The following is a 25,726-nucleotide window of genomic DNA, read 5'->3' as shown; positions in this document are numbered from 1 at the left end:
GTTCTCAATCCATACCAGTATTTTTTCCCAATCCCATGCGCTCTCATTTTATTTACTAACCTCCTGTGTGGGAACTTATCAAAAGCTTTCTGAAAGGCTTTTGATGGGGAGGTCATGCATGTGATTGGAGGATCAACGTAAAATGTAAAAATTACCAAAAATGATAAAGCCAAAATCAGCTTACAGAGTAAAAAACAAAAACAAAAACAAAAATACCTGGAAAAACTCAGCAGGTCTGGCAGCATCTGCGGAGAGGAATACAGTTAACGTTTCGAATCTGAATGACCTTTCAACAGAACTAAGTAAAAATTTATTAATTTTGCTTCCAATTTCCACCCCTCCATCATTTTCACATGGTCCATCTCTGACACTTCCCTTCCCTTCCTTGACCTCTCTATCTCAATTTCTGGTGATAGACTGTCCACCAATATCCATTACAGCTACCTCGACTACAGCTCCTCACATCCCGCTTCCTGTAGGGACTCCATCCCATTCTCTCAGTTCCTTCACCTCCGTCGCATCTGTTCTGATGATGCCACTTTCAAAAACAGTTCCTCTGACATGTCCTCCTTCTTCCTTGACCGAGGTTTTCTACCCATGGTGGTTGACAGGGCCCTCAACTGTGTCTGGCCCATCACACCTTCCTCTCCCTCCCAGAAACATGATAGGGTCCCCCTTGTCCTCACTTATCACCCCACCAGCCTCTGCATTCAAAGGATCATCCTCCACCATTTCGCCAACTCCGGCATGATGCCACCACCAAACACATCTTCCCTTCACCCCCCGGCGGCATTCCATAGGGATCATTCCCTCTGGGACGCTCTGGTCCACTCCTCCATCACCCCCAAATCCTCAACCCCCTCCCAAGGCACCTTCCCATGCAACCACAGAAGGTGCAACATCTGCCCCTTTACTTCCTCTCTCCTCACAGTCCAAGGGCCCAAACACTCCTTTCAAGTGAAGCAGCATTTCACTTGCACATCCCTCAATTTAGTCTACTGTATTTGCTGCTCCCAATGGGGTTTCCTCTACATTGGAGAGACCAAACGCAGACTGGGTGACTGCTTTGCAGAACATCTTTGGTCTGTCTGCAAGCATGACCCAGACCTCCCTGTCGCTTGCCATTTCAACACTCCACCCTGCTCTCTTGCCCACATGTCTGTCCTTGGCTTGCTGCAATGTTCCAGTGAAGCTCAACACAAACTGGAGGAACAGCACCTCATCTTCCGACTAGGCATTTTACAGCCTTCCGGACTGAATATTGAGTTCAACAATTTTAGATCATGAACTCTCTCCTCCATCCCCACCCCCTTTCCGATTTCCCCCCACCATTTTTATGTTTTTTTCCCAATAATTTATATAGATTTTTCTTTTCCCACCAACTTCCATTATTTTTAAATGTATTTCCATCCATTGTTTTATCTCTACCTTTTAGCCTTTTTTGATTCTGTCACCCCACCCCCACTAGATCTATCTGTACCTTGTTTGTCCTGCTTTCTACCCTTAATTAGCACATTCCTTAGACAATATCACCACTTTCAACACCTCTTTGTCCTTTTGTCTATGACATCTTTTGGTTATCTCCACCTATCACTGGCCCTCTATCCAGCTCTACTTGTCCCAACCCCCATTAAACCAGCCTATATTTCACCTCTACAAAAACAGAATTACCTGGAAAAACTCAGCAGGTCTGGCAGCATCGGCGGAGAAGAAAAGAGTTGACGTTTCGAGTCCTCATGACCCTGCGACAGAATATATATTTCACCTCTTTTCTGTTTTTACTTAGTTCTGTTGAAGGGTCATGTGGACTCGAAACACTAACTGTGTTCCTCTCCACAGATGCTGCCAGACTTGCTGAGTTTTTCCAGGTATTTTTGTTTTTGTTTTGGATTTCCAGCATCCGCAGAATTTATATTTATGTGGTGTATTTGGGTCACATGATTCTTTTTAAATTTCTGTTTATTACGTTTTAACAGTACTAAAGAAAGCTAATGGTACAGCAATAATTCAATATACTTACATTTGGGAGAGAAAGAGAAAGAAAGGAAAAGGGGAGCCTGGGCAAAAAGAGAAAAACCCCTTCCCAGCCCCCCAAAAATAAATAACAAGAAAATCAACAACAATCATAGGTCAGATATAGTCTCACCTGATCTGACACATACAACCTAAGTAGGGTCAGTTATATGAAAGCAGAGAGCTGTAGTTCCTCAAAATAATCTAAGAAAGGTTGCCAAGAATGGGATGGAGTCCTTACAGGAAGCGGGGTGTGAGGAGCTGTAGTCGAGATAGCTGTGGGAGTCGGTAGGCTTGTAATGGATATTGGTGGACAGTCTATCACCAGAAATTGAGACAGAGAGGTCAAGGAAGGGAAGGGAAGTGTCAGAGATGGACCATGTAAAAATGATGGAGAGGTGGAAATTGGAAGCAAAATTAATAATTTTTTACTTAGTTCTGTTGAAGGGTCATTCAGACTCGAAACATTAACTGTGTTCCTCTCCGCAGATGCTTTAGTTCTGTTGAAGAGTCATGTGGACTTGAAACGTTAACTGTGCTCCTTTCCACAGATGCTGCCAGACCTGCTGAGTTTTTCCAGATATTTTTGTTTTTGTTATAGAATAATATGCCTAGCCAATAATGTTGAAAAGGCCAGTGCATCAGTCTGAACTTTTGTATGAGGGATGCCATTTAGTTCCATTCCAAAGAGTGCTGTAACAGGAAAGGGATCAATATGTGAGAGCGATGTAAGAGTTTTTATCCAAACCAAAGCCAATTTAAGACGTGACCAGTAGATATGAATTAGAGAGGCTGGGGCAGTATGACACTTATCACAGGTCTGATCAAAATTTGAATAAAGCTTAGACAATTTCACCTTGGATAGATGCATACAATGTAAGATTTCAAATTGCAGCAACTCATGTCTTGCACATACAGATGAGGAATGGAGTCAAGAGAGATAAGACTTCCAGTTATCTTCTGATAAGTCTGAGTCAAAATCTTGCTCCCAAAGAGTTTTTTAGGTGGAAAGTGGAGGGCAGTGTAGTGAAACAATTAAGGAAGACAATTTGGAAATGAAACCCCTAACAAAAGGATTTAATTTTAATATAACATCTATCAGTAATTTAGGGGCGATAAAGATAACTGGGCAATCTTTTGGCATGCAAAATCTCTGATTTGTAAGTAGCGAAAGAAGTGTGTATGGGGCAGATTGTATTTCTGAGAGATAGTCAAAAGAAGCAAAAATATTATCAATGTATGAGTTGGCAAAGGGTTTTGACGCCTCTCGGGTGCCAGAGTTGAAAGGCAGAATCTGCTAATGAAGGCGGAAATAAAAGATTTGCATCAACAGGGCTGTGCAAAGACAGAGATTGCAGCCCAAAGTGTGTTTTGAACTGGATCCAAATCTTAAGTGACTGTCTAACAATAGGGTTTGAAGAAAAGTGACTGATTGAGGAAGGAGTGGAGGAACACAACAGAGCAGGCAGAGATGTGGATTGACAGGAGGCTGCCTCCAATTATACCCATGCTAAACTAGCCGAGTCCGAATGAAGCTAAGAAGAAATATTATGGATATTAGCAAATCAACAATAAAACTGGAAATTGGCAGTGCCAAACTGCCTAAATGCTTGGGTCTTTGTAGAAAATCTCTATGAATTCTGGGTGTTTTCTTATTCCAAATAAAGGAAGAAATGAATTGGTCTACTGTAACAAAAAAAATTTGGGAATAAACAATGGGATGCAGTATAATAAACAATGGGATGCAGTATAAGTATAGAAATTTTGGCAAAATATTCATTTTTACAGAACTTATACGACCGACTAAAGAAAGGGGAAAGCTGGACCAATGTGCTAAGTCCTGCTTTGTACGTTCCAACAAAGGGTCAAAGTTGAGCTTAAAAAGGTCTCCAAGGGATCGAGTAATTAAAATTGCCAAGTATTTAAAACTGTTTACTGAGACCTTGAAAGTGCTGGGGGTGGTGGTGACAGGGGGCAAGGTAACTCTTTGCAATAGAGTTAATAGGAAACATTTCACTCTTTTACAGATTAATTTTAAAACCTGAAATATGACCAAAGTCACCCAGGAATAGAGAAAATGTGTGGGAGAGTTGAGGCTGGATCAGAGATGTAAAGAAGCAGGTCATCAGGAAGTAGGGAGAGTTTCTGCTCCACTCCACCCCATATAACACCCTGTCTATCTCCACAGGTCTGCAGTGAAATTGCCAGGGACTCATTAGCAATAGCGAAAAGTAGTGGGGGTGGGGGGAAGGGAACAGCCCTCGATGGAGCTCAAAGAGTGGATATTATTTGTATGTACTGAAGTAACTGGGGAAGAATACAATAGTTTTATCCATTTTATAAATATGGGTCCAAATCCAAATTTTTGAAGAGTGAAGAAAAGGTAGTGCCATTCCAATCTATCAAAAGCCTTTTCTGCATCCATTGTTATAAGAACCTCAGGCACAGGAGTAGTTGAATGTGTATAAATAATATTGAAAAGATGCCTTAAATTAGACAAGAATTGCCTGCCCTGTATAAAACCTGTCTGGTCAGGAGAGATAATACATAGAAGACAAGTTCAAGACAGTGGGCTAAAGCTTTAGCTAGTATCTTGACATCTGCATTTAAAAGGGAAATAGGCTGGAATGAACTATAATGCAGAGGATCCTTATCCCTCTTTAAAAGAATAGACAAAGATGCCTCGCGCAGCGTAGGATGGAGCGTTCTTGAGAGAAAGCATTCCAGAAATATAGACAATAATGATGGAGAAAGTTGTGATAAGGATTTTTCATAAATTTCTTTTGGAAATCCATCAGGCCCTGGTGCCTTATTACTTTGCATGGATTTAATTGCCTTTAGTATTTCATCTAGGGAAAGGGGTACTTCTAATACATTCACAGAAACATAGAAACACAGAAACTAGGAGCAGGAGTAGGCATTTGGCCCTTCGAGCCTGCTCCGCCATTCAATATGATCATGGCTGATCATCCAACTCAATGGCCTGCTCCCTCTTTCTCCCCATACCCTTTGATCCCTTTCACCCCAAGAGCTATATCTAACTCCTTCTTGAAAACATACAATATTTTGGCATCAACTACTTTCTGTGGTAGCGAATTCCACAGGTTCACCACTCTCTGGGTGAAGAAATTTCTCCTCATCTTAAATGGTCTACCCCGTATCCTCAGACTGTGACCCCTGGTTCTGGACTCCCCCACCATCGGGAATATCCTTCCTGCTAGTCCTGTTAGAATTTTATTGGTTTCTATGAGATCGCCCCTCATTTTTCTGAACTCCAGCGAATATAATCCTAACCAACTCAATCTCTCCTCATAAGTCAGTCTCGCCATCCCAGGAATCAGTCAGGTAAACCTTCGCTGCACTCCCTCTATAGCAAGTACATCCTTCCTCGAATAAGGAGACCAAAACTGCACACAATATTCCAGGTGTGATCTCACCAAGGCCCTGTACAATTGCAGCAAGACATCCCTGCTCCTGTACTCGAATCCTCTCGCTATGAAGGCCAACATACCATTTGCCTTCTTTACCGCCTGCTGCACCTGCATGTTTACCTTCAGCGACTGGTGTACAAGGACACCCAGGTCTCGTGGCACATTCCCCTCTCTCAATTTATAGCCATTCAGATAATAATCTGCCTTCCTGTTTTTGCTACCAAAACGGATAACCTCACATTTATCCACATTATACTGTATCTGCCATGCATTTGCCCACTCACTCAGCTTGTCCAAATCACACTGAAGCAACTCTGCATCCTCCTCACAGCTCTTCCTCCCATCCAGCTTTGTGTCATCTGCAAATGTGGAGATATTGCATTTAGTTTCCTCATCTAAATCATTAATATATATTGTGAATAGCCGGGGTCCCAGCACTGGTCCCTGCGGTACCCCACAAATCACTGCCTGCCATTCGGAAAAAGACCCGTTTATTCTTACTCTTTGTTTCCTGTCTGCCAACCAGTTTTCTTTCTATCTCAATACACTACCCCCAATCCCATGCGCTTTAATTTTACATGCTAACCTCTTATGTGGGACTTTGTCGAAAGCCTTCTGAAAATCCAAATAAACCACATCCACTGGCTCCCCCTCATCAACTCTACTAGTTACATCCTCGAAAAATTCCAGTAGATTTGTCAAGCATGATTTCCCTTTCGTAAATCCATGCTGACTCTGTCCGATTCTGCCACTGTTTTCCAGGTGCTCAGCTATTAAATCTTTTATAATGGATTCTAGAATTTTCCCCATGAATTTTCCCCACTACTAACATCAGGCTGACTGGTCTATAATTCCCTGTTTTCTCTCCACCTCCCTTTTTAAATAGTGGGGTTACATTAGCTACCCTCTAATCTGTAGGAACTGTTCCAGAGTCTATAGAATCTCGGAAGATGACCCCCAGTGACCACTATTTCTAGGGCCACTTCTTTAAGTACTCTGGGATGTAGATTATCAGGCCCTGGAGATTTATCGGCCTTCAATCCCATCAATTTCTCCAACACCATTTCCATACTAATACTGATTTGTTGCAGTTCCTCCCTCTCACTAAACCCTGAGTTCCCCAACATTTCTGGTATGTTATTAGTCTCCTCCTTTGTGAAGACAGAACCAAAGTATGTACTTAGTTGGTCAGTGATTTCTTTGTTCCCCATTATAAATTCCCCTGTTTCTGACTGTAAGGGGAATTTGTCTTCACCAATCTTTTTCTTTTCACATACCTATAGAAACTTTTAGGGCAGAATTTTGCCGTCGGTGAGCAGGGGGCGGGGCCCGCTTGCCGATGTGTAAAATGAGGCACGGTGACATCAGGCGAAACCCCTGACATCATCCCGCCCCATTTAAATTTTCAGGAAGGTGGGGGTGCAGCAAAATCAGCTGTGGGCCCGCCGACCTGTCAATGGCCAATTGAGGCCATTGACAGGATCATTTATACAATTAAAGGACCTGCCCGTCCAACCTTAAGGCTGGCAGGTCGACCAGGAGACCTGGCGGCAACTAGAGAAAACATGAAACCTCATCCAGCGGTGGGATGAGGTTTTATACAGGGTTTCAAAAATTTAAATAAAGTTATTATGTAACTTATGAACATGTGACATGTCAGGGAATTTTTAAAAAATTTTTTAATATTTTTAAACATGTCAGCGATCTCCCAGAGGCAGCACTTAGCCTCAAGGAGATGTGTGCACTTTGGTGTGCATGCGCGAGAGAGCGCACTCTCGTTTTTGGGGAATCCCCCCCCCCCCACCCGCACAGGGAGCGCACAGTGCTTCCCGCTGGACGTGATGCTGGGCGAGCCTTAATTGGCCCACCCATGAAAAATGGGGGTGGGGCCTGCTTCTCTGGCGGGGATCAGCTCCCCACCCACCGGAGATTGGGTCAGGTCCACCCGCCCGACAGGCAGAAAATTCTGTCCTTACAGTCAGTTTTTATGTTCCCCGCAAGCTTACTCTCGTATTCTATTTTCCCCTTCTTAATCAATCCCTTGGTCCTCCTTTGCTGAATTCTAAATTCTGAAGTCAGCCATTAGAGGGATGTCAATATTATCAAATATATTGTGAAATAAACCAGGATCTGAAAAGGAGTCTAAGGTATAAAGAGTGGAATAAAAAAAATTGAATTGATCATTGATCTCCTGATGATCGGTGGTGGTTGGCTCTGTTGGAATGGTGATTTCAGTAATAAGTTGAGAGGAAGCAGACTGGTGAAGCTGGTGAGCCAGGAGCCTACTAGTTCTTTCACCATGCTCATAAAATGTACCACGTGATATAAGTGTAAGCTTCTCTGTTTGTTTAGTGGAAAAAGATCAAATTCAGTCAGTAGAGCCAGACGCTGTTTGTACAATACTAGGGCAGGTGCAATAGCATCCTGCTGGTCCACTAAGAGAATTTCGTCAATCAGTTGGGACAATTTTGAGGTATTGCGTTTGTTAAGTTGACCAGTATATGAAATTATTTGTCCTTGTAGGTAAGCCTTTATACTCTTCCAGACAGTAGCAAAGGAGATATCTGGAGAAGTTTAAGTTCTATAAAAGTATCTTTTTGCAAGGAAATGAATTTCAAAAAATCCGGGTCCACCAGAAGAAGAGAATCAAGATGCCATGATGGTAGAAACAGGCTGGGCATGGAATTGTATTGCTAAATCTAAGGAGGCATGATCAGAATCACAAAACTATTGTATGCGCAAGAAATGGGAGCAGCCTCTTGTCAAGGAAAAATAGCCAATACGCAAATAGGTGTGGTGAACAGAAGAGAAAAAGTAGCATTGTCTTGCTGATGGATATAGAAAATGCCATGAGTCTACCGATTCATGTGTGTCCAGAAATGAAATGATGGTTGAGGCTGATTTTGATATTGGAACAGATTTTGTGGATGAGTGATCTAATTTGGGTTAAGAGCACAGTTAAAGTCTCCTCCAAGAAGTAAGTGATAGGAGTCTGAAATCAGGTATGGAAAATAAGAAACGGAGACCATCCCAGTTGGGTGCATATACATTAGCAAGGATCAATGGACAGTTAAAACATCTGCCTCGTACTATAACATAGCAGCCATTAGGGTCAGCTGCAACCTGGGAGTGAACAAAGGGAATGCCTTTATGGATTAAAATTGCCACACCTCTCGCTTCACTATGAAAATTAGAATGAAACATCTGCCAAACACAACCCTTCCATATTGGAAAATGGTCAGAAGTATGTAAATGAGTTTCCTGCAGGAAGGCAATGCCCACTTTCAGATGTTGTAAATGAGAGAGAGAACTTTATTTCTTTAAACTGGGTGATTAAGATCTTTCACATTCCAGGTGATAAAATGGATCAGACAACCACCCCGTGAGGCCTTAATATTAGTGGACATTATGATAATAAAAGCGTATCAAAGCATATGGCCCCAATAGGTTAACCATTACAGATAAAGGATTAAATATTTTTGAATCAGAGCTCATCCACCTGAAGAATATTAAAAACTGACAAAAAGGAAAGTATATCTGTATATTTGGAAAAGAATAAGAAAAAGAGAAAAAAAAAGAAAAGGGAGGAAAATAAGAGGAAAGAGAAGCTTACATCACCTCCCCAAATGAGGTGAGTGTTACCCCTCACAGCTAGTGTCCTATTCATACCTATCTTACCAGTGTGTCTTGAATAGACAGTCCACATTAAAGCAATATATAAATATCCTAAACAAAAGTATTGTAAAGCTCAGCATATGCTAAACAAGGTGCAGAATCTGCCCAGAAGCAATAGTTTTGTAGTACAGTACTCAACAAGAGAGGGAGAATATAAAGAGAGATTCAACTCTCAAAGAATTCAATTGCACACATGGTAAAAGGTAAAAAAATAAACACCCATGTGGTTTATGTAAAACTTCCTGTGATTAGTGCAGTTTGGAAATAAGATACAAAGATATTGGTATAACCAGAAAAATTTATTGTGTAACAGAACCATCACGCATAGTTACCTAATTAAGCATTGAGTACCGTTTTGTCCTGGGTGAAGTCATGATGTGACTTATTAAGAGAAGGCACAGTTGTGTCCTTGAAAAGGCTGAAGCTTCTTGTGGCAAGTGGAAAATCTCTTTCACTCCGTTGAAAGTTACACGAAGGTGAGCAGGGTGGAGAAAGCCATATTTAAGTCCGGCTTCATGAAGTTGGGATTTAACAGATTTGTATTCTTCATGGCACCGGGCTAGGTCCATGCTGAGGTCAGTGTAGACAAATATCTTGCTTCATGAAAGTATAGTTGACCTTTTTCTCTGGACAGATGCATAACTTGTCCCTTCACTTTATAGTGATGCAGTCTTAGTATTTGCAGCCTCTGGGGTTTGTCATGCTGTAACTGCTATGCCAAACAGCGATGGGCTCAGTCCATTACTGGCGGTGAATCGAAACTCTCCTTGCCAAAAACCCCCAAAAAAGTAAACTCAGTGAAAGTTGTAGGGTTTCCATGTTCCACACTCGCGGGCACCAACAGAATCCTTAAATTTTGCCTTTGGCTGCGATTCTCCAGGTCATCCACCTTTGTTAACAATTCAGTATTTTGGGCTTCCAGCTGAGTAGGGAAGGTCTCCAGAGCCTCAATTCTGTCACTCGGGTCAGTAGCTGATTATTCACCATCCCGCAGTCTTTGATTGAAGGAGGCGACAGAGGCTTGTAGAGTAGCAACAGAGGAACGCAGTTCCAGTGTCCAGCAAATTCAGTGAGAATAGTGCTCTGTAAGTCAGCGAGTGCGTTGACAGAATTAAATTCAGCGAGGGATACTGCCATATGGTTACCAGCTGTAGTACTGGACACCGCAGTCGATAAAGCACCAGGCCCGGTTTCATTCTGATTGCTTTTGCCTCTGCCTTTAGACGTTTCAAATGTCTGTTGAGCATCAGAACAAACCCCCAAAACACTGACAGTCAAAAAGCTGAACATTTTAACCCAATATTGATAACTCTTATGGTGAAAAATTACAGAAAGCGTGGGTGCTGTCTTCAGCCACATCTTCCTCTGTTCCCATCACATGACCAACCCTTGGATCACATGATTCTGTGTTAATGACACTGAATCCCAAGTGCCAGAGTGGAATTATACTTTAGCATAAAGACAATGATTTGTATCAAAGTCTGATGATTGTAGTTTTTAATTAGGGTTGCCAACCCTCCAGGATTGGCCTGGAGTCTCCAGGAATTGAAGATCAATATCCAGGACACAGCTATGTGCAATCCTGGAGAAAAATAGTCAGGATATTTAAGAGATTTTTTAGTCATTTCCTTTGAGTATTTCTCTTTACAAGATGTAAAAATATTGAAAATGAGGAAATGGCAGTTTGGCTGATAGTCAAGCATCATCCAATTGGATAATGAGTTTTTTTGCTTTCTAGTTGGCGTAGGAAGGCAGTACATCGTAAGAATGGATGTATTGGCCGACTAATGGCTGGAGAGTGGGGGAAAGTCATGTGATGAAATCTCTAGGAATATATTCAATCACAGTTGGCAACCGTAGTGTTAATGTGGACAACTGCCTTCAAACATCCTTCTAGATAGTTCAGACAACATTAGTTCATCTACTCTACAGTCAGGCTCATGTACAGTGAAAGCCACCCACTCCCTTTGCCCCACCCACAGCAACTCCTGAGGGCCGCTGCTGGTTTTGATTGTACCCTTCCTCCCAGCCCCTGCTTGCTGTCTTGCCACTCCCTCACCACCAATACTCGTCCTTACCAAAGGGCCTCTGCAAGTGACCTGAAGCTCATCAGCTGAAATGGGTCCCAGAAACAGACTCCTGTGGAATTCTAGCCCCTGAACTCTGTGACCCTGGACTCTTCAACGTGCTTTGGAAGAGTGTTGGAGTGCATTTTGCTGGGAATAACATTGGACTTGTAGAGGCTGATGCAGTACATCAGCACAGGTGGGATTGGGGTTAAGCAAGATTTGAAATTGAAACCACATGCTTGTATAAGATTCTTTTGCTATTTGAAGAAGGTGTGAAATATTTAAAATAACCTCATTACTCCATCAAAATTGTTACCACCACCATTAAAGCATTAGACAAAGAAGTTTCGTATCTGTCAGATTTGAGCACATAATCTAGACTGACACCCCTAGGCGGAATCTTCTGGAGGTGGCGAGGCCTTGGCCACTGGTTGGAAAGCTGCCAACAACCTCTCATTGTGTTTTGTGTTTAAGGGGAAACTAGTTAAGCACTTGTGGGAAAAGGATTAGACGCTTATGTTGATAGGGCAAGAGGATGTGGGGTGGGAGGAGACTCATAAACAGCGGGGACCTTTGGGGTAATATGGCCTGTTTTGTGCCAAGGCTCAACGCAGTTGTGTTTCCACTGCCACAGCATATTTCTAAAAGTTGTTTTTGTTTCTTCAGGCTGAGGTTGCTTCATGTTGCACTGTGCAGTTCTTAGCTCCCATCTGTCACCCAGCGGCTGACAGCAACTCGCCTGATCAAAGGCAGCCAACACACAGCTTCAAACATGACCCCAAGATGCTCAATGCTTCTCTCACAGGTGAGAACAGTGTGGTTAGATATCCATCGCACAAAGTATTCGAGTTGGAAAATGAAAAAAAAAACAAAAAATTAAAGTCACATTTAAGCCGAGTTTAGGAGTCGAGATCTGAGATATTGCATCATTTTACCCCCAAAAATAAGCGTTGCTTGCTTTGTGGAAAACTGTGACATTTATTTGACACATATTGAACAACAGTTTTGTAACTGAGAATGAGCAATCCTCTTGCTGTAATTGCCTGCACGCTGTGAACTGAACCTACACCACAAAGTATTCAGGTCCAATAAACACCAAAGCATCATCTTCTGAGGCTTTTCGAGCTTAAAGAGGTTAACCTGCAGAGAATTAAGAGCCATAACCAGGAGAATCGATTCTGGCAGCTAAGTTAGTAAAGGCACTGATAGCTGTTCACAGTGATAGGGACCAGAAAGGTCCTCATTTCTCTGTAGCATCACTCTCCATCTCACACAACCAACCCCTTCATCATCCTGAGACCTCAAAGGGGGTCAGTTAGCTCAGTTAGCTAGACAGCTGGTGTATGATGCATGGGTTCAACTCCTGCACTGGCTGAGGTCATCTATGTAGGCCCCACCATTTCTTAGACAGGGTGCAACGAAAGTTCACTAGACTGATGAGCGATTTGTCCTATCAGGAGGGATTGAGTAGACTGTGATTATATTCTCTGGAGTTTAAAAGGATGAGAAGTAATCCCATTGAAATGTATAAAATTCATAGAGGACTTCACAGAGTTGATCGCTGAAATCCCCTGTTTCCCTTGGGCTGGAGAATCTAAAACGCGGGTCACCGTCTTGGAATAAGAGGTCGGCCACTTAGGACTGAGGTGAGGAGAAATTTCTTCACTCAGGGTGTTGCGAATCCTTGGACTTCTCTACCCCAGAGAACACTGGGTGCTCTCTCATTGAGTATATCCAAAATGAATTGATAAACTTTTGGACATTAAGAGAATTAATGGATATGGGATAGAGCAGGGAAGTTGAACTGAGATAGAAATTCAGCCATAATATTAGTGAATGGTGGAGGAGGCTTAAAGGGCTGAATGGCCTATTCCTGACATATTTCTTAAGTAACTTCTGCAGCCTATCCACATAAGTATAGTTCTGTTCACCCCACCTCTGAAAGAAAGTGAGAAAGAAAGGCTTCTGTTTATCTCAAACATCCCAAAGTCATCCCAAATCTCTGACTGATTCTATTTTTGATTAATCCGATTTCTCAAACTGCTATAATGGGATTGTGAACTCATGTTCTCTAGGTTTCTAGTCCAAGAACATAACCACCATATTATGTTGAGTTTCTACAAGAATTTAAATAGGAAAAGAGTAATTGATGCTAGTGTTGGTTCTCTGGAGAATAAGCCTGGTGAATTGATCATGGAAAACAAGGAAATGGCAGGGGCATTGAACAGGTATTTTGTTTCTGTCTTCACTGGGAAAGACTTAGAAAACTTCCCAAAGATAATTGAAAATTAAGAGGTGAAAGGGATGGAGGAACTTAAACAATCACCAACACCAGAGAAAAGGTGCTTGGAAAAATATTTGACCTATAGATTGACAAGTCCCCAGGACCTGATGGCCTGCTTCCTAGGGTCTTAAAAGGAGTGGCTGCAGAGATAGCAGAGGCATCGATTGTAATCTTCCAAAATTCCTTAGATTCTGGAAAGGTCCCAGTGGATTGGAAAAGAGCAAATGTAACACCTTTATTCAAGAAAGGAGGGAAACAGAAAGCAGGAAACTACAGGCCAGTTAGCCTAACATCTGTCATAGAGAAATTGCTAGAATTTATCAATAAGAAGGTTATAGCAGAATACTTAGAAAATCATAATGTGATCAGGCAGAGTCAAATGGGAAATCATATTTAATTAACTTATTAGAGTTTTTGTTAGGGTTTTTTGAGGAAATAACAAGCAAGATGGATAAAGGGAACCCATAAATGTGGTGTACTTAGATATCCAAATTATTAAGGTTCCACATTAAAGGTTACTACACAAGATAAGAGCACATGGTGTAGGGATTAACACATTAGCATGGATAGAGGATTAGTTAGCTAACAGGAAGCAGAGAGTAGGAATAAATGGGTCATTTTCAGGTTGGCAAACTGTAATTAGTGGAGTGCCAGAGGGATCAGTGCTGGGGTCACAATTATTTACAATATCTATTCATGACTTGGGTGAAGGGACCGAATATATGATTGCTAATTTTGCTGATGACACAAAGACAGGTAGGAAAGTAAATCGTCAAGACGAGGTAAAGAGTCTGCGAAGGGATTTAGAAAGGTTTATTGAGTGGGCAGAAATTTGGCAGATGGGGTATAATGTGAGAAAACGTGAGGTCGTCCATTTTGACAGGAAGAATAGAAAAGCAGCGTGTTATTTAAATGGAGAGAGATTGAAGAATTCTGAGCCACAGAGGGATCTGGGTGTCCTGGTACATGAGTCACATGAAGTCAGTATTCGGGTACAGCATGTGATTAGGAAGGCAGTTGGTGTTTATTGTGATGGAAATATAAAAGGAGGGAAGTTTTACTGCAGCTGTACAGGGCCTTGGTGAGACCACATCCGACATTACGTGTCCAGTTTTGTTCTCCTTATTTGAAAAAAAATGTAGGCCAGGCTTTTACAGTCGGCGCGCGGAGTCAGGCCCAACACACCGGCTCGTGAGATGACACGCGATGACATTGGGTGTCCGGGTGTCACTGCGCTGTCTCGTGATGTTCCATTGGCCAGTTTCAGCTGCGTGCCCACTGATAATTAAAAGGCCTATTAAGAGCATTAAGGAACCAATCAATTTCAAATTCAGGCTGTCAGTCCAGCCTGATGGTGGGCGGGGCAGGTGAAAAGGCCAAGCAGCCTTTACATTTTTTAGGAAACCTCATCCACCAGCGGGTTGAGGTTTCCTAAAGCTTTCACAAATTGAATAAAAACTTTTTTTTGAAAAATAAAAACATGTCCCATCTCATGTGTCACAGTCACATGAGGGGACATGAATCATTATATCTTTATTGCATTTATTTTTTCTTTCAAAAGTGCCTCAATCTTCCTGAGGCAGCTCCGTGCCTTAGGGAGATTGAAGCTCTCTCTCGTGCGCATGCGCAGAAGAGCTCTGGCCCCAACCTCCCCACCGCACTCCCGACGCCCGCCCACCCCCCCCCCCCCCCCCCCCCCCACCCACCCATACAGATAGCACGGCGCTACCGCTTGTGTATTACGTTGGTCAGGCCTTAATTGGCCCATGTGTGTAAAATGGTGGTGCGGCGCCAATCCCAGGTGGCGGTCGGCTTGGCAACTGCCCCCACCCACTCCCACTGAGCCCGCCCAACGACAGAAAAATTCAGGCCACAGTTGCGTTAGGAACAGTTCAGAGAAGGTTCACTCGACTCTTTCCTGGGATGAAGGGCTTCTCCTATGAAGAAAGTTTGGTCAGGCTGAGCCTATACCCATTGGAGTTTGAAGAATGAGAGGTAATCTTACTGAAGCATAAAATTCTGAGGTGGCTTGACAGGGTGGATACTGGGAGGATGTTTCTCCTTGTAATGGATCCTAGAACGAGGGGGAACAGTTTATAAATAAGGGGTCTCCCAATTGAAGATGGAGATGAGGAGGAATTTCTTCTCTCAGAGGTCTGTTAGTCTGTAGCATTCTCTCCTCCAGAGAGCAGTGGAGGCTGGGTCATTGGATATTTAAAGGCTGAGTTAGATAGATTTTTGATAGTCAAGGGATAAGGGTTATGGGGGAACAGACAGGAAAATAGAGATCAGTCATGATCTTATTGACTAGCGGGACAGGTTCCAGGGACCAATGGTCTACTCCTGCTCCTAATTCTTATACTCTTATGTTCAGAATTTGCAACACTACTCTCCAGGGCTATCCAGGGTCAGTCCTAAGAACTTAGGCTCTAGCCTATACCAGGCTGGCCTCAGAACGAGTATCATCAGGCAGTGTTTGGGTCCCTGTACCAATGACTCCCACACACACATCACATGTACACTATTCAGCAATGTCTTGAAACTATGCCCTGGAATCGGTATTGTGTCCCGGTGCATAGATTCTGACCTCATTAATTGGGGACCAGAACAAGACAGTAACACACAACAGCCTGTGACCACTCACCAACAAGCACCAGCACAGTTACAGATATTGCACAGACAGTATCATGATATGGAGTAGGGACAAAGGACTTAGGAGCAGGAGTAGTCCATTCAGCCTTTCGAGCCTGCTCTGACATTTAATAAGATCATTGCTGATACCCACTTTCCTGTTGCCCCCCATAACCCTGCTCACTTTTCCTCATACAACAGCCCCTTCATCCCAGGAATCACTCTAGTGAAACTTCTTTGAACTGCCTCCAATTCAAGTATATCTCTCCGTAAGCAAAGAGACCAAACTACACACAGTACTCCGGGTGTGGTCTCACTAGCACCCTAGACAGCTTTAGAAAGACTTTCCTACTCTTACACTCCATCCCCCTTTGCAATAAAGGCCAACATTCCATTTGCCTTCCTAATTACTTGCTATACCTGCATGCTGAATTTTTGTGATTTGTGTACAAGGACACCCAGATCCCTCTGTACTGCAGCATTCTGCAGTCTCTCTCCATTTAAATAATCATTGTTTGGTAATGCAGAACTTGAGTATTGCTGAAAAAAGTGACATGTCAAAGCTTTTCATCTTGCACTCATCAGGACTCACAAGAATACCAATATAAGTGGGAAAACAACAATTTATACTGTACGCGAAGAGAGTGCTGATTGGTTGGCAAGTGGCGTTGCCATGGAGAATGCATCACTGAAGGCGACTGACAGTTAACAGCCAAGTATTTTTTGAAATTTAAACCAGACAGCTTGACCCTGATTGGTCAAGGATTTGCTTGAGGGCTGAGTCAGCGAATGGCTGTCACTTATTTTGTTTAACTGAAACAGGTGTAATGTATGTACATGTTCTTTCTGTCTGCAAATAACCAGGCTGCTTGTATTAATATATGTAGATTCCAGTACATGCAAATTCCCCACACTGCGCACCCGATTTTCAGTCTTAAATTGGCTGTCGGCGTAATTCTTAGCACATTGAGGGTTATTTAGCAAATTATCTAAACGAATATGCTAATTAAGAATGGATGGTAGGGCACTCAAGGTATAGATCTAGTGGGGGTGGGGAGAGCATAAAAGATTTTAAGATATTTAAAAATAATGGAAATAGGTGGGAAAAGAAAAATCTATATAATTTATTGGAAAAAAAAGGAAGGGGGAAACAGAAAGGGGGTGGGGATGGAGGAGGGAGCTCATGACCTAAAGTTGTTGAATTCAATATTCAGTCCGGAAGGCTGTAAAGTGCCTAGTCGGAAGATGAGGTGTTGTTCCTCCAGTTTGCGTTGGGCTTCACTGGAACAATGCAGCAAGCCAAGGACAGACATGTGGGCAAGAGAGCAGAGTGGAGTGTTAAAATGGCAAGCGACAGGGAGGTTTGGGTCATTCTTGCGGACAGACCGCAGGTGTTCTGCAAAGCGGTCGCCCAGTTTACATTTGGTCTCTCCAATGTAGAGGAGACCACATTGGGAGCAACGAATGCAGTAGACTAAGTTGGGAGAAATGCAAGTGAAATGCTGCTTCACTTGAAAGGAGTGTTTGGGCCCTTGGACGGTGAGGAGAGAGGAATTGGAGGGGCAGGTGTTGCAGCTTTTGCGTGGGCATGTGGTGGTGCCATAGGAGGGGGTTGAGGAGTAGGGGGTGATGGAGGAGTGGACCAGGGTGTCCCGGAGGGAGCGATCCCTACGGAATGCCGATAGGGGGGGTGAAGGGAAGATGTGTTTGGTGGTGGCATCATGCTGGAGTTGGCGGAAATGGCGGAGGATGATCCTTTGAATGCGGAGGCTGGTGGGGTGATAAGTGAGGACAAGGGGGACCCTATCATGTTTCTGGGAGGGAGGAGAAGGCGTGAGGGCGGATTTGCGGGAGATGGGCCGGACACGGTTGAGGGCCCTGTCAACGACCGTGGGTGGAAAACCTCGGTTAAGGAAGAAGGAGGACATGTCAGAGGAACTGTTTTTGACGGTGGCATCATCGGAACAGATGCGACGTAGGTGAAGGAACTGAGAGAATGGGATGGAGTCCTTACAGGAAGCGGGATGTGAGGAGCTGTAGTCGAGGTAGCTGTGAGAGTCGGTGGGTTTGTAATGGATATTGGTGGACAGTCTATCACCAGAGATTGAGACAGAGAGGTCAAGAAAGGGAAGGGAAGTGTCAGAGATGGACCACGTGAAAATGATGGAGGGGTGGAGATTGGAAGCAAAATTAATAAATTTTTCCAAGTCCCGACGAGAGCATGAAGCGGCACCGAAGTAATCATCAATGTACCGGAGAAAGAGTTGTGGAAGGGGGCCGGAGTAGGACTGGAACAAGGAATGTTCCACATACCCCATAAAGAGACAGGCATAGCTGGGGCCCATGCGGGTACCCATAGCCACACCTTTTATTTGGAGGAAGTGAGAGGAGTTGAAGGAGAAATTGTTCAGCGTGAGAACAAGTTCAGCCAGACGGAGGAGAGTAGTGGTGGATGGGGATTGTTCGGGCCTCTGTTCGAGGAAGAAGCTAAGGGCCCTCAGACCATCCTGGTGGGGGATGGAGGTGTAGAGGGATTGGACGTCCATGGTGAAGAGGAAGCGGTTGGGGCCAGGGAACTGGAAATTGTTGATGTGACGTAAGGTGTCAGAGGAATCACGGATGTAGGTGGGAATGAACTGGACAAGGAGAGAGAGAAGGGAGTCAAGATAACGAGAAATGAGTTCTGTGGGGCAGGAGCAAGCTGAGACGATCGGTCTACTGGGGCAGTTCTGTTTGTGGATTTTGGGTAGGAGATAGAAGCGGGCCGTCCGAGGTTGGGCGACTATCAGGTTGGAAGCTATGGGAGGAAGATCCCCAGAGGAGATGAGGTCAGTCAGTGACCTTCACCCCCCCCCCATCGGCATTCCGTAGGGATCGCTCCCTCCGGGACACCCTGGTCCACTCCTCCATCACCCCCTACTCCTCAACCCCCTCCTATGGCACCACCCCATGCCCACGCAAAAGATGCAACACCTGCCCCTCCAATTCCTCTCTCCTCACCGTCCAAGGGCCCAAACACTCCTTTCAAGTGAAGCAGCATTTCACTTGCATTTCCCCCAACTTAGTCTACTGCATTCGTTGCTCCCAATGTGGTCTCCTCTACATTGGAGAGACCAAATGTAAACTGGGTGACCGCTTTGCAGAACACCTGCAGTCTGTCCGCAAGAATGACCCAAACCTCCCTGTCGCTTGCCATTTTAACACTCCACCCTGCTCTCTTGCCCACATGTCTGTCCTTGGCTTGCTGCATTGTTCCAGTGAAGCCCAATGCAAACTGGAGGAACAGCACCTCATCTTCTGACTAGGCACTTTACAGCCTTCTGGACTGAATATTGAATTCAACAACTTTAGGTCGTAAGCTCCCACCCCCTTTCTGTTTCCCCCTTCCTTTTTTTCCAATAATTTATATAGATTTTTCTTTTCCCACCTATTTCCATTATTTTTAAATATCTTAAATCTTTTATGCTCTCCCCACCCCCACTGGAGCTATACCTTGAGTGCCCTACCATCCATTCTTAATTAGCACATTTGTTTAGATAATATCACCAACTTTAACACCTATGTGTTCTTTTGTTCTATTGTTGTTGACATCTTTTGATGATCTGCTTTTATCACTGCTTGTTTGTCCCTACAACCACACCCCCCCTCCACTTCTCTCTCTCTCTCTCTCTCCCACCACCCCCCCCTCCACACCTTAAACCAGCTTATATTTCAACTCTTTCTTGGACTCGAACTCAAGTTCTGACGAAGGGTCATGAGGACTCGAAACGTCAACTCTTTTCTTCTCCGCCGATGCTGCCAGACCTGCTGAGTTTTTCCAGGTAATTCTGTTTTTGTTTTGGATTTCCAGCATCCGCAGTTTTTTTGTTTTTATTTAGCAAATGTTGTCCAATCATGGAATCACATCTAATGTTTTGAGTTTTGCAAGCTCGGGCTGGTTGGGTACAGTCTGTACCTTGTCTGTTGCGACCAGTAGTTGGGACATGCTGTTTGGTACAACCCGCCAGTCTTTGGGACCTACGGCCTGCATACCCAGCATCACACTGGCACTGAAACTCATATACCACATGACTTATTTGTGTGATAGGCAGAACACCTTTTTGGCTTGATGGCAGCAACCTGTTAGTGGTGAATATCACTCGTGTTGCTACTGAATAGTAGCAGTGTGAACTGTTGCTGCTTGATTCCTTGCACTTCCAGGATAGTCTGAGGTAGACTGGGTACTTTTCAGGGCCAAAAGTGACGGCCTTAGGCCTGTTTATGAGTTTGTGTGATATACGGTGTTAAATGATCTGATCAGGGTGGCCATTATCCTGCAGGATGTCTTTGATGCCCCTATTTCAGCATCAAGCTTGCATGGTGAGCAAATGGCTTGGGCCCTACTTTCAAGGTTGCTGATAAGACCAATCTTATAGTGTGTGGATCTGTAAGAATCCCAACGCTTATATTGACCAGTGAAGGTAGGCTTGCAGTCGATCGTGATAGAGAACTCCCTGGCAGATTTCTCAACTAGTACATCAAGGAAGGGGAGTTCATGTTTCTCACGTGTCGGTGCAGACTCGATGGGCCGAAGGGCCTCTTCTGTACTGTGATTCTGTGTGATTGTGATTTCGCTGCCCCATTTCAAATGTGAGTTTGAGCGCAGGATGGAGCCCATTAAGACATATAAGGAAATTGTTAGATACAGCTGCAGATTTAAATATAGTGAACGAATCATCCACATATTGGAAAAATGCAAGGGGTAGGAGGTTGGGTGTCATTCCATCGAAGACACATTCCTCATGGAACCCAACAAAGATGTTTGCGAGATCTGGGCCTAGAGGAATCCCTTGGCAACACCATCTACTTGGGCATACATGGTGACACAATGGCATATATGGTGTAACATTTCCTTACATGTCTTAATGGGTTCCATCCTGCGTTCAAATTCACCTATGAAATGGAGCAGTCAAATGAACTCCCCTTCCTTGGATAATTCCTAGCTAGGAAGCGAGCGAGCTTTAGAGTGTTAACACTGATCCCAGTTGACTATCTCTTGCTTCTGGTTAAGACCAACCCATTGAAATCGTTAATCAAAAGTAAATCCAGTTTAGCTGTTCAACTGAATAGTTTCCAGACAGTCTTGTTGCTGTGGTGATGGGACTGTGACCTTTTCTATGACAGTTAGGGTGTTTCCAGGTTACTTGCATCTTGTGCAAGAGCAAAATACTGAGGATGCTGGAAATCTGAAATAAAAACAGAAAATGTGGGAAATACTCAGCAGATCTGGCAGCATGAGTGGAGGGAGAGAAAAGATTAAGGTTAAAAGTTACCCACCTGAAAGGTTACCTCTATTTCCCTCTCCACCAAGGCTACCAGATTTGCTGACTATTTCCAGAAATTTTTGTTTTTAGTTAAATCTCATGATTTGTTTGGACTGCTTGGGACTTTCCAGGGTCATAAACAAATTAGTGAGCTGTTTAACCAGTCAGGTAAAAGTATATGTCCCTTGTATTTATCCCTATCTGGTAGCACAGAATGAACTGTCTCCAGACTCCAGCACTCTCTTCAACCCAAAACCTTTATCTTCACATTACTTTTCCTAGGCACTTTTCAGAGCTGTGCACTGATCAGTAAATGCTCTCTGACTGGTGCACATTTCCTCTGACTGAAAAAGGGGTTATTGATAATCCAGGTTCTGGTATCTCTGCTTGCTGCAGTGATCAGTGGGGATTGTGCACTCACTACCTCCTGTGCCTTACTGAAATCATCCTGGAATTTATAGACTTTCCCCAACAATATACTTGGCTGCCTTGTTGTCCCACAATGCAGCCTGTTGCTGTGGTAATGTGGGACAATGTGTCTGGATCTCTGTAATCTCTATATTGGGCACAATACAAAAACAACTCTGTATATAGCTCAAATCTGTTCAGGCCTGAGTATAGCTTCCAAGCCTTCAGGGACTCCTCTAGCCTCTCCCCTACACTCTGGGACAGGGCGTATGAAACCGAAACCACTCCTCGATTTACTCTTTCAACCTTTGCACCATGAGCTCCAGCCCATTCTATCCTGTCCCATCATTTCTGTCCTATTTCAGCATGCAATCTGTGTCATCTTCATCCTATCAATCTGTACACCATCTCATGGTCTCAGTGTATCCCATACAAAAAAAATGCAAATAAGGAAAGCTGTATTTATCTAAATAGTAAATTATACAAATAGAAAGTTCATTTGATTGGCTTGGGTTTTGCAGTTATAATGACAGTGAAATTGTTATCATTCTCCATCATTACAATTGTGAAACTGACAGCAACTCCTGGAGTCAGCACATGCATTGTTAACTGTTGCAATTCAGAAGGCGTTTTCAGTGACCCCCTAATGCTCCATCCAGTTTGCAGATAGAATTCTTTAAAAATCAATTGAATTGATGAGGACCTCCACTTTTACATTATTTGTCTCATTGTAAAAGATTACAAAAGTTACTGCTGTGCTACCTCTCTGACCCTGAAAATCTCATATTTGTAGAATGTCAAATTTTGCCTTTATGATAAAAATTTCAAAGGATTTTAGCATAATAAAATTGTCTTTTTTAATGTTGTTTTTCAATGTTTCACCTTAATCCCATATGTATGTCCCAATCTTTATTTCACTGGCTGTAAAATAATTATAAAGTGAATGAAATTGAGTGCATTTTACTTCTTGGGTTGCTGACTTTGAGAACACTTCCTTATGATTGCTGCTGAACTCTTATTTGTGATTGATTGATGAACTCTTCTTTGGTGATTAGCTGCTTATCCTGCTTGAGGTCCTCACTGTTGTGGGATGCAGAATGAAATTCACACTGGGAAAAGGGGGAATCCACATCATAGAAATTGCTTGATCTTTGTATTCGGCTTTCTTTTGAGGTCAGCGGTGAGTGTTTTCAGGTTACTGATGACTATGAAATCCAGGCCAATGTGTTTGGTTCTAATGGACGTAGCAAGATTAGACTGAGTGTCTGATAGCTTTTATCAGGGATGTCCAGCCTAATGGCAGAATATTAGTCAACTGTTTTGATGGGTTTTTAGAACAGGTGGACCAAATGCTTGATCAAAGAGATAGGTTTCAATCAGGATCTTAAAAGAGGAAGGAGAGGCATGGAGATTTTAGCGAGGGGGTTCCAGATCTTCGGGTCTTGAAGGTAAGGCTGCTGTTGATGGAACGATGTATGTGCCAGAGATCAGAATTACAGAATTCAGAGTTGCAGAGCTGAAGGAAGTTTCAGAGGGAGAGAGGAGCAAAGGCCTAGTAGGAATTAGGAGTAAATGATGTCATTGTGGATTTACGCGTAAATATCTTATTATCTTCCCTCCACACACTCTCACACAGACCCACCTCCAGCCTGTGTTAAGGTGAGTGTTGAAGATTCCGAGCTTGAGTTGAAGTAGAACAGAGATTTCCCCTCCTACCTAAGATCGCTCCCCGAAGAATTGACATCAAAGCAGATAGTCAGTCTCTCAGTCCAGTGGATGATGTACATATGAAGCCTTTGTGCCATTTCTCTCCAGATTGTCCATATAGATCTCTGTGTGACACATTTTCATATCAATTGAACGTACTGAGAGTGCATGACAGCTGAATGTGAGATGTGTGGAAACATTTTACAAGAGTTGAGACCTTCTATTTTGTGTTCCAGTTCTAATATTGAATATTTTTGGTTTATGAGTGATGTGTTAGATGCTCCATATAAGTATTGGATTCTGAACTCATCAATTCTGCCCGCTTTGTAACCACAGTTTCAAGCAAATTTGAATCGGGCACAGCCAAGGGTCAGATAAAAAGGGGAAGTTAATCATTCTCTTTTCACAAGGTCCCTAAATTTTCACTAAAAAAGGGAACTGATGACTGATGTGCTGCTTTGTGTTGGGGTGGAGCTGCGTCACTATGGCCATGTTTGCATCTGTTTTATGTTTTGCAAACCTCTGACATTTGCTAAGTATCTGAATTCATCATGCTTACAGGAGTTATTGCAGGGAAAAGTCCAAATATACCCTAGATGCATCTGAATCTGCATCAAACAAAATACCCTGGGTAGGACTGGTTATGGTTAAATACAGAGTAAAGCTCCCTCTACACTGTCCCCATCAAACACAACCAGGACAAGTACAGCACGGGCTTAGATACAGAGTAAAGCTCCCTCTACACTGTCCCCATCAAACACTCCCAGGACAGGTCCAGCACGGGGTTAGCATGTTGCAGGATGGGTCTGCTCAAATGAAGAAATGAAGATGTGGTTGGGGATGCAGGGATGCCACTAAAAACTGATTTTCCATTTGAAAATCTTGCAGGAACAGCTTGTCCCCAGAAGAAAAAACTCATGAAAATTGGGCAGAAAGGAAGCTGAGCGTTTTGTGTTTAGTGTCAAGATTTGGAGGATGGGGTTTGAACTGATAGACCACCCCTCCCACGTCCAAATAAGATTTGCATCTGCCAAAGCTCTGAGGGTGCAGTGCAGCTGAATGTCAGAGGTACAGAATAAAGAGTTGAGACTTTCATTCTCAGCTCCAGTTCTACTTTATACCATTTGTGGTTACTGAGTTAGAGAAAAACAAAGGCTGCAGATGTTAGATCAATGACAAAAATGTCTGTTGGCCTCTGGCAAACAGAATTAAAATGAAAGAGTAAGAGAACAAAAGAGAAGCAGTTCCTGTGCACATTTAACACCCTATCCAACCCCATATCAAACCCCGTACTGTACCTGCCCTGGGAGTGTTTGATGGGGACAAGTGTAGAGGGAGAATTATTCTGTATCTAACCCTGTGCTGTACCTGTCCTGGGAGTGTTTGATGGGGACAGTGTAGTGGTAGCTTTACTCTGTATTTAACCCCGTGCTGTACCCGTTCTGGGTGTGTTTGATGGGGACAGTGTAGAGGGAGATTTACTCTGTATCTAACCCCATGCTGTACCTGTCCTGGGTGTGTTTGATGGGAACAGGGCAGAGGGAGATTTACTCTGTATCTAACCCCGTGCTGTACCTGCCCTGGGAGTGTTTGATTGGGACAATGTAGAGGGAGCTTTACTCTATATCTGACCCCGTGCTCTACCTGTCCTGGGAGTGTTTGACGGGGACAGTGCAGAGGGAGATTTACTCTTGTTTCTAACCTCATGCTGCACCTGTCCTGGGAGTGTTTAATGGGGACATGTAGAAGGAGCTTTACTCTGTATCTAACCCCGTGTTGTACCTGCCCTGGGAGTGTTTGATGGGGGCAGTGTAGAGGGAGCTTTATTCTGTATCTAACCCGGTACTGTAACTGTCCTGGGGGTGTTTGATGGGGACAGTGTAGAGGAATCTTTACTCTGTATCTAACCTCCTGCTGTCCTTGTCCTGGGAGTGTTTGATGGGGACAGCGTAGAGGGAGCTTTACTCTGTATCCAACCCTATGCTGTACCTGCACTGGGAGTGTTTGATGGGGACAGTGTAGAGGGAGATTTATTCTGTATCTAACCTGGTGCAGTCCTTGTCCTGGGTGTGTTTGATGGGGACTGTGGGGAGGGAAATTTACTTTGTATCTAACCCATTCTACAGCTGCCCGGAGAGTGTTTGATGGGGACAGTGCAGAGGGAGCATTACTCTATATCTAACACTGTGCTTAACCTGTCCTGGG

The sequence above is a fragment of the Carcharodon carcharias genome, chromosome 23 (genome assembly GCF_017639515.1).
Source record: "Carcharodon carcharias isolate sCarCar2 chromosome 23, sCarCar2.pri, whole genome shotgun sequence".
NCBI lineage: Eukaryota > Metazoa > Chordata > Chondrichthyes > Lamniformes > Lamnidae > Carcharodon > Carcharodon carcharias.
The sequence above is the reverse complement of the archived record's forward strand: the minus strand, read 5'-3'. Positions refer to the sequence as shown.